At 29.5% G+C, this 14108-nt stretch overlaps 1 long non-coding RNA gene across 1 annotated transcript; it reads left to right on the forward strand.

Annotated features, from left to right (window-relative positions):
• The first annotated feature begins 11567 nt into the window (after positions 1 to 11567).
• On the forward strand, positions 11568 to 13975 carry LOC126264699 (uncharacterized). Its single transcript, XR_007547366.1, has 2 exons — positions 11568 to 12784; positions 13731 to 13975. It is a non-coding gene; the product is annotated as an uncharacterized LOC126264699 (long non-coding RNA).
• The last annotated feature ends 133 nt before the right edge of the window (positions 13976 to 14108 follow it).

A 14108-nucleotide genomic window follows, 5' to 3' on the forward strand; every position in this document is an offset into this window, starting at 1 on the left:
TTGGTATATAATAATAATTAAATTTATATTTTTTAGAACTCCAGTACCACCTGTTTGTGTAGAAACAAATTCATTTTTAATATCTTCGTGCTAGTGATATTCTTTTGACATTATTAGAAAATTTAAACTGTGTTATAATAATAAAATGATTCTTCATTGCACTGGTCTTTTCTTGTATAATCTTACATGTAAATTATTATTCACTTAATAAAACACTGGAAAATGTAATTTTTACATATGTTTATTTTTAGCTCGTTATACGTGCGAATGTGGCAGAAAATATTCGCAGAAAGGGAATCTACGACATCACAAACGTTTCGATTGTGGCAAGGAACCTAGATTTCCCTGTCCCTACTGTCCTTTAAAATTTAGGACAAGATTTAACAGAAAAGTGCATCTACAATCTAAAAAACATCAAATTAATTGTTAAAATTTTACATTAACAGTCAATAACCATGTAATTCTTCCTTGTGTTAATAACATATAATTTATATTGATAAAGTAATTAAGATAAAGTAAATAAACATGTTATTTTTAGGTAATTGCTACATTTGTGAATGTGGCCGACAATATGCCTACTACAGGAACTTACGACAACACAGAAATTTCGACTGTGGAAAAGAGCCTCGTTTTACGTGCCCTTTCTGTCCGAAAAAATGCAGAACGAGATACAATTTAAAAGTGCATTTAAAAACTCATAAATAATGTTTAATATAAGTTTTTTATATATTTAAAAATCTATTATTTAACACACTCCTCTTAATTTTTAATAAAATCTGACACTGTTATTTGAATGATTTATGAAAAGGCTCCTTAAAATCCCCATAAAATTTGTTTAACTCGAATTAAACAAATGAATTTGCGAAATTTATTTCTTTATACGGACCCTTAATCAAATCCAATTTATTTTAGCGTTCCCTTGTCCGAATTGTCCAAGAGTCTACAGTCATATGGCGTCTAGAAAGCGACATTTAACATACGAGTGTGGAAAGACTGCTAGTTTTATGTGCCCAGTGGAAAATTGTGGTTATACAGCTAAAAGAAAATACTCCATGAAGTCGCATATGTTATGTAAACACAAAAAATTAATTAAATAGAAATTGATCTCATATTACAAATACAATTATAACTGTATCATAGTACACCATACCATAATTTTTAAATTTTGTGAAACGTTTGTGCCATAATAAACAATAGAATTGTAATATCTATTACTTCAGTACTAATATTTTATGTATACCTTTTTTGTTTTTGCATAGTCAAAAAAGTATTAGAAATGTAAATCAATAAGTGTCGAAAATTGTCAATACTTAGGAAGGCGTAAAGAACGGTTAAAATCACATATTGCACTCATGCATTGTATGAAATAAAATAAAAAAAATAATAATATTTGTAAATTTTTTTGCTATTGGCTTCAGTTACTTTATGTGAATCTTTGCTTGTTAAAACTGTTGCTTGGAACATTATATTAAATAAAAACCATATTAATGAATGTTCTTTCAGGTGCCAAAAACTTTATATGTTGCCAATGTGGGAAGGGTTACATTCACAAAACCTCGTTGAATTTCCACCGAAAGAACGAATGTGGAAAAAAACCAGACCAATTTTGTCCGTATTGCAGTTTCGTATGCAAACTGAACCACAATTTAAAACGCCACATTAGATTAGTTCACCGTTTGTAAGAATTTGTTATTGTAAACTGTTATTTTGAAATAAAACATTTTTACTGATATCCTCCCGTTTCAATACATTCCCGTTTGCTCTAGAATGAACATCGTTATTCAACTAATTTAATTTGTACTGGTGTTAAATTTCAGGCAAACAATTCGTTTGCGAACAATGCGGGAAAAGGTATGCCCACAAGAGCTCGCTGAAGTTCCACGTGCGTAAGGAATGCGGTAAAGAGCCAAGCCAGTACTGCCCGTACTGCTCGTTCGTATGCAAACTACACCACAGCCTTCAAAGACACATTAAAGCCCTCCACAGTTCTACATCAAACGCCAAATCTATCGAAAACTAGTCGGAAAAGTTATGCGGTGCGACTGGAAGAGGCAGTGGACCCGGAAATTGGTTAAAATTTTGTTAAAATTTATGAAATAAATGCTCTTAAACTAAATATTAAAGTACATAATTATTTTATATGGTAATAAAGTTAATAATTAAATCTGGTATTTTACTTCCAAGTAGTAACATCCGGGATGAATGGAAAAATTATTAAAAATATATGCATTCACATAATATGAAGAGTCGTCGTGTACTATATATATATACTAAAAACCTTCAGTAGATTATTCTGGTAACCAATTCTAATTCAAACCTAAGGTGGTGGAATCTAATTCAATACACTTTAGTATTTATTAAACAACTTTTTAATTAATTTCAGATTCAGTCTTTCATTACGATCCCACTTTGACTATAACACTATTGCCGCAGCAAAGGCACCATAGTAGAAATGAACAGGATAATTATTTATGTAAGGATTGTGGAAGAGGATACAAATTATTGAGTTCATTTAAAAAACATCAGAAATGGGAATGTGGAAAGGAACCACGATTCCCCTGTCAATTTTGTCCTTACAAGGCTAAACAGAAGGTGCACTATAAAAGACATATGGAAAGGATGCATCGGAATTTATTAAAAAGGAAATAAATGTTTATATTAATTTTTCGGGATTTAGACTAAAAATAAGTCCTTTTCCAACAAAAAAATTACTTGAAATATACAATTTTTGAAAAAAATTAATTTCTGTTATTTTTATATTGAGTTATACAAAGCATTGGAACTTCTATGCTTGAATAATGGATTTCAAAGATTAAATCCCGAAGGTTAATATACAGTGGCCCATTTGAATGTGGGATACCCGCATGAAAATTGTAGAAATGTATATATTTTTTATAACAAATCTAACTACTCCTCTGGATTAAGCACCTCCTGAAATGGATATATACCCAATTTCATAAAAATGTATGCACATTCAATATTGTTAAAAAATAAGATAATTTGTGCTATTTTGACAGTTTATTCCATAAACCACTCTAATTAAAAAAAAAATAAATAAATTTCTAAAAGGATTTTTAATTTTTCCACTGAATTATTAATATGCATATTTTTTATGAAAATTTGTATATACCCATTTCAGGAAGTGCTTATTGCTAATTTGCTAGTATGATTTCTTCTATTATTAATTAACTAAAAAGTTTCCCTAAAGGTTTTGATTTTGGGTCAAAAACCGTAACAATCTGTCTATAATTACATATTTTCATGCTCTGCAATTGTAAAAAAAAGTCTGTCAAAATCGGACAAATGTGATGATCTGGGTAATATTCATAAACGCTTAATTTTTCAAATTTACAAAACTTTTGGATACTCACTATATTTCTAAATTTCTGTGATTACTAATTAAGTGATAATATTTAAACTATTATTTTAAAATGTATACGCCATATTTTTATTGATACGAAATGTTGTTATTGAATGCATGATATATTTTATAATATTATAGGTACAATTGGAATGCTTGGGGTTTTAGTTTTTTTATTTATTTATACATATTTTAATAAAAAACATTTATATAAATGTTGTATTTCTTTGTATTTTCTACGTATACAAACCTAAAAATTACCAACAAAAGTAAATAAATTAGTCCATATATGTTGTAACTATTTATTTTATTTTTAGATCATCCCGACAAAGTACAATGCTCCTGTGGTAAGATATTCAAAAACCACAATAGCTGGAGGGTGCATTACAAATTAGACTGTTCAGTTGACAAACAGTTTATATGCACCCTTTGTTTACATCCCTTTAAAAGAAAATATTCCTTGAAACAACATTACCTTATGAAACACAAATTAAAAATTGGAGAATTGCCTATGTAAGAATTTAATAAATAAATGTTAGTGATTTACTTGGTGTTTTTTTATAAGAATTCATTCAGCTAATATTAAACGAGGAATTAACAAACACAATTTAGTAATCCGCTTATCACTTAACCAAACATTTTAAAATTAACATTCGATTTTGTTTTAGGTCCGACAAAGAAATATCTTTGTTATTCGTGCAACAAAAGTTACCGTCACCAACAGTCACTAAATCGACACCGCAAATTCGAATGTGGGAAGCAACCTCAATTTAGTTGTACCTACGTAGGTTGTTTGTTTAAAACCAAAGTTAAATGTAATTTGAAGCAACACTTTCACACACATTTTAAATAAAATTGCATAATTCTCCGCATCCTCACGTTAACAAGTATTATTAATGTAATACATTCAAACATCTGTGGAGTTGTGAGTTAAAGTTGATCAATACGAAAGGTAAGCACTTAATGGTACTCTCTTATTTGTGTTTATTATAAACCGAAATTAAAATTAATCGATATTGATTTTAAGTAAGGAGTTTGTATTTTGTGGGTCTGCTGAATGTTGCTTTTAAGTATGATTTTATTTCCCACATCTCATTTTTTTTTGTTTTAGACCCCGGTGCTCGATTTAATTGTCACCAATGCGGCAGAGTCTACAAGCGGAAGATTCACTTAAACAGCCACTTGAGATACGAATGTGGCAAGGAACCTCAGTTCAAATGTGACTTTTGTGATAAAAAATTTCACCAAAAATCGAATTACAGGGCGCACGTTAATAGACACATATTAATTAATAATATTAGTTCTGTAATTTAAAACTGTATTTTCATTCATTTCATTTGTCAACAATAAAATACTAAAATAAGCACTTTGCCCAATTTTTTTTAACCTTAGAAAAGTAACCATGTTAATAACAAATTTCTTTTACTATTATTATAATGGTCACAATTTAACTGATAATAAAATAACCTTTTAGATATTCCTTGTCCAAAATGCAACAAAAAGTACAAAAATTACCACACGATGAGGATGCATTGCATTCAAGATTGTGGCAAGGAAAAAATTTACACGTGCGACATTTGCCACAAGCGGTTCGGCCGAAAACATTCTCTGAAGCTCCATCTCTTCAGAATCCACGAGTTCTGAACATAACGTCAACACACCAAACAACTATATTAAATTTCAGTGTTGTCTTAAATAGTAGTTAATAAGAATAAAATTATTTCCTTTGCACTTATTCGATATTTCTTTTTAGTTGTCCCGTGTCCTAAATGCAACAAGAAATACAAAAATGAACACACCATGAGGATGCATTTATTGCAGGACTGCGGCACGGAAAAGCGGTTTCAATGTTGCGAATGTAGCAAGGTATTTAAAAGGAAGCACAACATGAAAATCCACTATGCAGCAGTTCATGCCCCAAAACATGAGGTCATGAGGGAAGAAAAATTTGACTAGATGTTTTTCTTTGTAATTTTAATTACATCATGTGTTGTGAATGTATAATTATATATATTATGATATAATATATGTATAATAATAAGTATTTATTTTTTTACTTATTTGTAATAAATTTGGTAGTAAACATGTTATTAGTTAATGGCATTGGTACTTAATTAAACGTTCAGCAAAAAGAAATCCATTATTTAAAAGAATAAATAATGACATTGTTTTATTTTAGATAAAATACCCATGTGCCCGTTCTGTGGAAACATAGCGTTGCAGCCAAATAATTATGGAACAAATGGTCAATTCAAATGTGATTACGGAACAAACTGCATTTTCAAAGCCAATTCCAAAGCGAATTTGAGTCGTCACATGTCTTTGAAACACAAGATTCGATTGTGCTGTTGTAAAAAGCGATAACGACGTGATAAAAATTATTTTATGTTTAATTATTTTGTTTATGTCAGAAATCTACTCAGGTTATGGTATATGTAATTTTGATTAATAAACTAAATTTTTAAGGAATTTGTTGTTTACTCTACATCATAATAAATATTTTCTTCCCCATGATATTCAATATCAATTTATCAAATTTCTCTATTCTTCCCAATTTCAATAAATGTGATTGTAGTTTCTTTTAAACTGTTTGATTTAGTTAATACATAAATGGGGTGTTCGAATATGTTGTCAAAGTTGAACAATAAGAATGCGTCTTTGGTCAATGTCCAGTGACAATCGTAACGTTAGTATTGTAATCATATGTAAGAATTTTTAAAGTTAATGTACGGTCAGCTACAGATTAGCAGTTTCACTTCGAATCCAGAATCGCTTGTGGTACATTGTTACTCTCTCTACTTTTTACCAGTTTTATAATTTTGTGATTACATATTTTAATATTTAAATTTGTATTCTTTTTATTCATGTTGTTTCCAGAATGATTATAAAATTTATTTTGATAAAATACATTTTTTGAATTTACTTCTTTTACTTTTAAACGATACGAATATAATTTTCATTTACCAACATATTATCATAATTGAGTGAAATTTCTTTTAGAATAAATATATTTGAAGTAGGACAACAATTAAGTGTTGTTAAACATATGAATTAAACAATAGTAACTGTAACTATAAAACAGTTGTATAGATTAGTATCCGACTGAAAATACATAATGTGAACACATATTAATTTGTCAAAAATTAATCATGCGAGTCTGAACAAAATTTCTTCTTCGTATTCTATGCATGTTAAACGTTCAATATAAATTACTGAATAAAACAAGTTGTGACAAAAACTTAGTACGTATTTACGATACCTTAAAATAATGAAGAAAAGAAAACAAAAAACCGACGATTGACTTCATATTTAACCATTTATTTCAATATTTGCCTTCTCGTATACCAAATTTTATAAAAATATCATAATACTTTTTTTACAGTATTTATATTATAATATATGAACACCCTGTATGTATTGAACGAAGTCCAATGAAATAGAAATTGAAAATGACTCGTTTTCTACGACTTATATTTGTTATTATTTAATCTATATTCAGCTGTTTATCAATAAAAAAATGTAAGTAAACATTAGCAGTGGGTTCTTGCTAATTATACTCTTGTATAGTAAATTTTCGAAGCGCCATTGAGACACGCAATTTATTACTTGAGGTTGTGTCATTCAAAATTAAAATTACGGAGGAGAGTGAGGAAAGATTTGCACCAACCAACGGACCAAAATCGTACATCATATTACGATACAAAGGTGACCAGTGTTGGAAAAGAAAAGTGTGGCTCAGGTTGGCAACAATCTTTTATCAGGGGTTAGACAGTGATTACAACGACTTCTCCAACACAAAATCATTCAGAGCACCCTGGAATTAACAAATCCCGAGGAGGGGTTTTAATTTCTTGTGGTAAAGAGAATTTAATGTTAAGGATCTTAAAACCACCAAAGATTTTCTTGGCATAGAAATTTTTCGAATCGGGAAAGGATACACATCCCTCAAAGCAGCCCATCATCGTATTCTTGAGAGAAAAAAACTCATTTCATTTCATGACAATCAGAGGGCTGGTAAAATTGCCTCCAATCCTGTATTTTATTGATACCACACCCAACCCCTTGATACCACACACACATTTGATATGCATTTTGATCAAGGCGCTCTTTGAGATCAAACACATGGAGTATTACAGAGAACTTGGGCTAAGACACGATTAACAAGGTGGATAAACGGTGTTGGAACTCAAATCTTATTAACAGAAACAACATATTCAATAAATTTTTTTCAGAGTGATATTTCCTATCAGTTTCACCTAGTACCTCATTCAAACAAAATGATTGCATATACCATATAATTTTCTTCTTTTTCGAATATTAAAAAATCATTCACATTGTTTTGGAATGTGTGGAAAATATCATGAGGTTTTACATTCAATAATCTGAAGCATATTTCTTTTCAGGAGTTCCGCAGAAAAAATTCATCTGTCAAGATTGCGGTAAAAGTTACAAACACTTACCTTCTTTATGTAATCATAGAAGATACGACTGTGGCAAACCACCGTCATTCGAATGTTTGGTATGTAATACCAAGTTTTCCAGGAAACAATCACTGCAAAGGCACATGCAAAACGTTGGATGTCGACCTGTTTTAAATGACTGGAAAAATAATGTGGATTAATCTTCGAGATTATAATTTAGCTGTTACAACAGTTTTTAGAATATCCATTGTTTTTCTTTTAGGATTGTTACTGTTTAAATGTCTTCTAACTAAACTAAAAAGTTGGTACTTATATTTGTGATTTATGCTTAAATTGAGAGATTATTTATTTATTAAAAAAAGTTTATTTATTTATTTATCAAGTTTATGAATTATGTATAATAAAATATCTGGGCAAAATTACTGCTTTAATTGTGTTATGTCATAAGTTTAAAAATTGCAAATTAGAAATGTAGGGTAATGTATACAATTTAATTTTCTTCAATATATCCTTAATTTATTTTCAATACCACCTAACAAAAATTACTTTCAGGACGAATTCGATACGGTTGTGCCTGCGGCAGATCTTACACGAACAAAGACAACTTATCCAGACATCGTAGAGTGCAATGTGGCAAAGAGAAGAGAGAAGTTTGTCCGGAATGTGGCAAGAAATTCTACTTTAAACACGAAGTACCTAGACACATTTGGTCGAAACATTCCAAATTTAATAAGATCTACAACATGTAAATAAACTGTGTTTTATTTATGGCTCTTGAATGTTAACAAATAGGTGTATTACACGTTAATTAATGCGTTATGCGGTTTCCATATCTCTAACATATTAATGTATTTAAAATTAGTTTAATTAATACCAAATACATTTTAGGTCGGACTAGATTTCCGTGCAAAACGTGCGGAAAGTCCTACACACTTAAGGAAAACTTAAGACGACACATTCGTGTTCGTTGCGGCAAAGAGAAGACGGTCGTATGTAACATGTGTGACTTCAAATGTTTCTACAAATTTGAATTAATTAAGCACAAACTGCAACATCAATCTTAATAATCGTAAACAATCAATAAAGATTTTTTTTTTTTTATAGTCCTGTATTACTGTTATTTTACACTTTGTAGCAACTAACATATTTCATCTCGCCACATGCTTTGATTATTTATGCTGTTGTTTTATTTATCTAATAATAAAATGTATTTTAGATAGATTTGTGTGTGAGATGTGCGGACGTTCGTACACCAGGAAGGAAAATTTGAAGAGACATATCCGGGTTCGGTGTGGGAAAGTGGAGAAACTGGGTTGTGAATTCTGTGGCAGGAAATTTTACTACAAAAATGATTTGCACAGACACTACAAGAGACACAAGGAGCTAATATCTCATTTGCAGGACTCCGATGCTTAACCTGAAAATGAAGATTACTTAATTAATAGTATATTTTTTCACGACCAAACTATATTTTGTCATACTAGGTGTAAGTTCATAGATTGTTGTTGGTACAAATTGACTTATCCAGTATTGTTATTAATTGGTAAGACAATCGTATGTGAATTTTAAGTTAAGTTTTTGTAGACTATTAACATTGTTGCTTAATTTCAAGCACAATTCTTAAAAATTCTATTGAGAATATATAAAAAATTGTATGGAATATACTTGTACATATACAATATAAGTAAAGAGTGTTTCAAAATTTTAACACAATATGTATTGAGAAATTTAAAATTGTTTATATTTTGAAGGACAAGATTTTTGATTTGTTTTTCTATATTTTTATAAAGTAATTGTGTTAAATATAGTATTTTCATAAATATAGAATATAATACGTTTTAAAAAAAAAGTTTTATTTTATTTCAATAAAATTGTTAAAGTTCCTAAAAACATACATATCACAATCACATAATAAAATACCAAACTCTGATCACTTTTATTTCCAGGCAAGGAAATCTTTATAAACAACCAAAGAAGATACCAATGTACGACCTGCCATAAAATCTACAAACACAGGTTTATTTTGTATAGGCACATGACATATGAGTGTTACGGGAGCAAAGAACGATTTTCATGTGGCGTTTGCAACTTCGTCGCCAAACGAAAATATATGCTTACCAATCATGTAAGAAAATACCATTCGTATTAACTGAACCTATTAAACTAGTCCAAACAACTGACCTTCATGTATGACAGTGTTAATTTATCATTGTAAAGGCAAATGAAGGCTGTAGAAAGTGAAATTCCAAAAGATAAATGTTCAATTCAAAAAATTTTTTCTTATTATTATGAAATTCATAACAAACTGTCTCGATATTTAAATATAAAAATGTAGATAAGATAATTTGAATTTTGTATATCAATAGACAAATTGACGATTTGTAATTTTAGTAAAGTTTGATTAAATTGACTTCCTTCATTCATAATAATGTATAATAGAAAATATATTTAATTATTTATTCAATTTATAAGTTGACATATTTGTATAATTGTATCGCTTTGACTTTTAATAAATTTTTATTTTGTAATTAATTCTACTTTATTTAATTAAATGTTATTGTAATATATTTGCCTTATATCTATGCCAATCTACGTTTATGTATGTCGGGGGCGTAGCTCAGATGGTAGAGCGCTCGCTTAGCATGCGAGAGGTACCGGGATCGATACCCGGCGCCTCCAGACTTTTTTTCATATTTTTACTAAACAATATCTTTTCAGAGTTTCGTTTTAAATGTAAAACATGCGGCAAGGTGTACAAATATCTTCACAATCTTAATCGACATTCAAAATATGAGTGTGGCAAGAACCCGCAATTTTTATGTCAGTACTGTACTAAAGTGTACACGAGAAAAACCAGTCTGAAAAGTCATCTCAAGTCGGCGCATCAAATCGAACCCATATTTTAATTTATGTTTTTGTGTGTGTAAGACAACTACTATGTTACATAATTATGTTATATGTATACTTACAATTAATTTTTTCTTCTGGTGCCATGTTTTTTTAAAAATAAAATATCTATAGTAATTTTTGTTATATAGATACAGCAATCAGTATTAAATAGATCTATTATGGAATGTTCTCACGATAATTTATTTTTGCAATCGATACCATATTATCCCGATTTGGTTTGATCCTTCATTCACTGTTTTTGCAAGTATATCTTCAGAATGCAAAAATTCACATAAAAGTAGAGTCAAACTGATTCTCAACAGCTGTTGTTTTACTTTTCAAGTCAGATCGTTCATTCTATCTTCGAGCTTTAAACCCATTTTTCCTTCCATGTCCTTCATCCTTTTTATTTTTAATTCAGTGTATGTATTAATAAATAAATTATTAAAAATAGTAAATCTTTTAATTTTAATGAATAGTGACAAATATATTAAAGAACATCCAATCCATACTTCTAGATATCTGCACATTGCACAGCTGGATTTATCATCCAGAAAATTGTGAAACCCACCCCCTTTTTTTGCCTTACCTTAGGATCCTTTAAAATTTTGGAAACGTAGTTTCCATGACATGACATCAACAATTATACTGAGCATTATATTCAATATTTTTAGCTGAATGTAGATTAAATTGATTAATTAAGTGTACACTGAAATCTTATCACTCTCTCTCAATGTTCAATTTTCTGTCACTTATTATATTATTTGTATATTATGAACATAATGTATTAAAAAATGACCCAAGTATTCATTTTACTCAACTAATATTTATTTGTAACATCGATTCCAAATTATGTTAACATACTATAGTAGATAGTTTACTAATAAAATAATCATTTTAGGAATACCAACCTCATTCAACAAAGATGAGATGAGACAATTATTCAACGCTAAACTGGATAGACTAGCCTCCGAAAAAAGATCAAATAGTGGTTTTCTGACCAAAGAGAAATACACAGAAGTAATATCAGAAATAAAGCAAATAAAAGAGAAGATTCATCCAACACCATTGGATTTACAAAAATTGAAACGATTTGATATTATCAATGTTGGAGGCGTTGAACAACTTATTTATCCAACTTCTGATTCCAAGCCAATTTACTACGTCACTACAGACGAATTATTTGACATTGTGCATGATGCGCATCTCTTACTTAATCATGGCGGAAGAAATAAAATGATTAAAGAGATCAATAAGCAATTCAAGAATGTTACCAGAGAAATTGTTATGATTTATTTGCACATGTGTAACTGCAGAAACACGGGTTAAAATTGTATCTCAGGGATATTAAAAATAATTAAACTAATTATAGTATATTAAATGGAATTGAACTTATATTAATTTTTTAATAAAATTGTTTGGTAATAAAGTAATCGTTTTATTTTTAAATCCTAAATTTTTGTGTTTAATACGTATTAACTAGTGGCAAAAAGTTCTTTAACACATTTTTAATTGTTACATTTTAGGTGTCCCGTATCATCCCTGCTTGACTTGTGGGAAAAGCTACAAGCACAGAAGAAACTTGAACAGACACATTCAATACGAATGCCAAACAGTTCCTAGATTTTCATGTAACATTTGTTCCAGAAGGTTTAACTACAAAACAAGCTTAAAGAGCCACCAACTAACCCACTTTAAATTGCCATCGTAATACTAAATTGTTTTCGTTGCCAAACATAATCCAAAAAGTATTTAGATTATAGGATTTTATAATAAGATTATGATCTTGTGTTTTTTAAATGTAATTAAATAAGTTTGAGTTGAGCCTCAACTAAATTAAAAACTATTGATATACTGTGACATTTTTGTTGTTTTTTTTTTTCGACTTAAATAATTTCGAAGTAAGTATTTTAGCACTATTTTTATAACTTAAATCTTCACTTTCTAATATCTCCTATCAAATCACTTAGATTAGGTATATTGTGTTTAACCTTAGATTTACTGTGTTTGTTTCAGGTTTTCAAAACTACACATCACCAGTGCTGGAAACCTTCTCGTGTCCGAAATGTTTCAAGGTCTACAAATTCAGGACGAGTTTGTACAGACACAAACGGTACGAATGCGGCAAAGAACCCCAATTCGTTTGTCAAATTTGTTTCAAGAAATACACACAGAAAACAAATTACAAATCGCACATGGCATTCACACATAAATTGTTTGTCTAATAAGCCACTTGTACCAAAATGCCAATACCAAAATAGAGTTTATATTATTTGTTTTAAAGTTTCTAGATAACGGAAGTCGTGAAGTTAGTGGTTGTTGGACTTGCATCGTGTTTATGTAATTTTAATGTGCGACGATTTGGAGATATCACCATGTTAGGGAGTATGTAAATCCAACAACTATTAACTTCAAAATTTACATTAAAAAACAAGTTAGAATAAAAGTTTTTTTATGGAATGTTGCAATGTTCAGGGTTAGCAAAGTTTTTTTTTTTAATTTGAGACGAGAAGAATATAATCGGAATCTCTCTGTCGTACGTTATTTAATAAAATTATAATTGTTATCGATATTTTGTGCACTTTTGATATAAATTTTTTATTTTTTCCTGTGATTAAGTACAATTGACTTATAACTTTCATGTTATTTTTTGACTTAACTTTTGTTTTGAAATAAAAGTATTATATGCATATAGAAGGATATTTTAAACCACAATCCCCTTTACCAGTTGATTTAGTCAATCTAATAAAATAGTGTTACAGATTTATGTCATATTAAATGTTATTGTCATATTTACAATAGGATGTTATACCTGTATGTTCGCATGAAACTGCTTTAAAAAACTACTAGTGAAGTGAAAACATGAAAAGTCACATCCTTAGTACACATCTGCAAAGCATCCAAAGGATATTGGGAAAATTCTTTTAAATCAAGATTTTTGTCATTTAACTAATTAATAAACTATTGGGATCGAAAATCTATTATTTCACAATTTCATCGCATGTCATTGTCGATGTTACATATTTCTGAGCAATTGTCCTAAATAAAAGTGATTTCAGCCAAATACTCGGATAGCACATTCAGTTGTGCACGTTGCGGCAAATTTTACAAGAACCAGACAACATTAAGCCGCCACGTCCATCACGAATGCGGCAAAGATCCGAAACACGAATGTCCAGCCTGCTTGAGAAAGTTCAAGAGGAAGGACAGAATGAAAAGTCACTACAGATATGTGCACTGTCCTAAAACAAACATTAGTCACCATTAGTCGAATGTTAATAATATTAATAAATGTTGAACGTAATCCATTGTGTTTTTATCATGAAATTGAAGAATGATAAGAAAATTAATTATTAATTAAACGTGTATATTTGTATTAACGTACTGTTGATTTTAGCTGTCAATACGTGCAATCGATGTGGAAAATCCTACAAAAG

This window comes from Aethina tumida, chromosome 2 (assembly GCF_024364675.1).
Source record: "Aethina tumida isolate Nest 87 chromosome 2, icAetTumi1.1, whole genome shotgun sequence".
NCBI lineage: Eukaryota > Metazoa > Arthropoda > Insecta > Coleoptera > Nitidulidae > Aethina > Aethina tumida.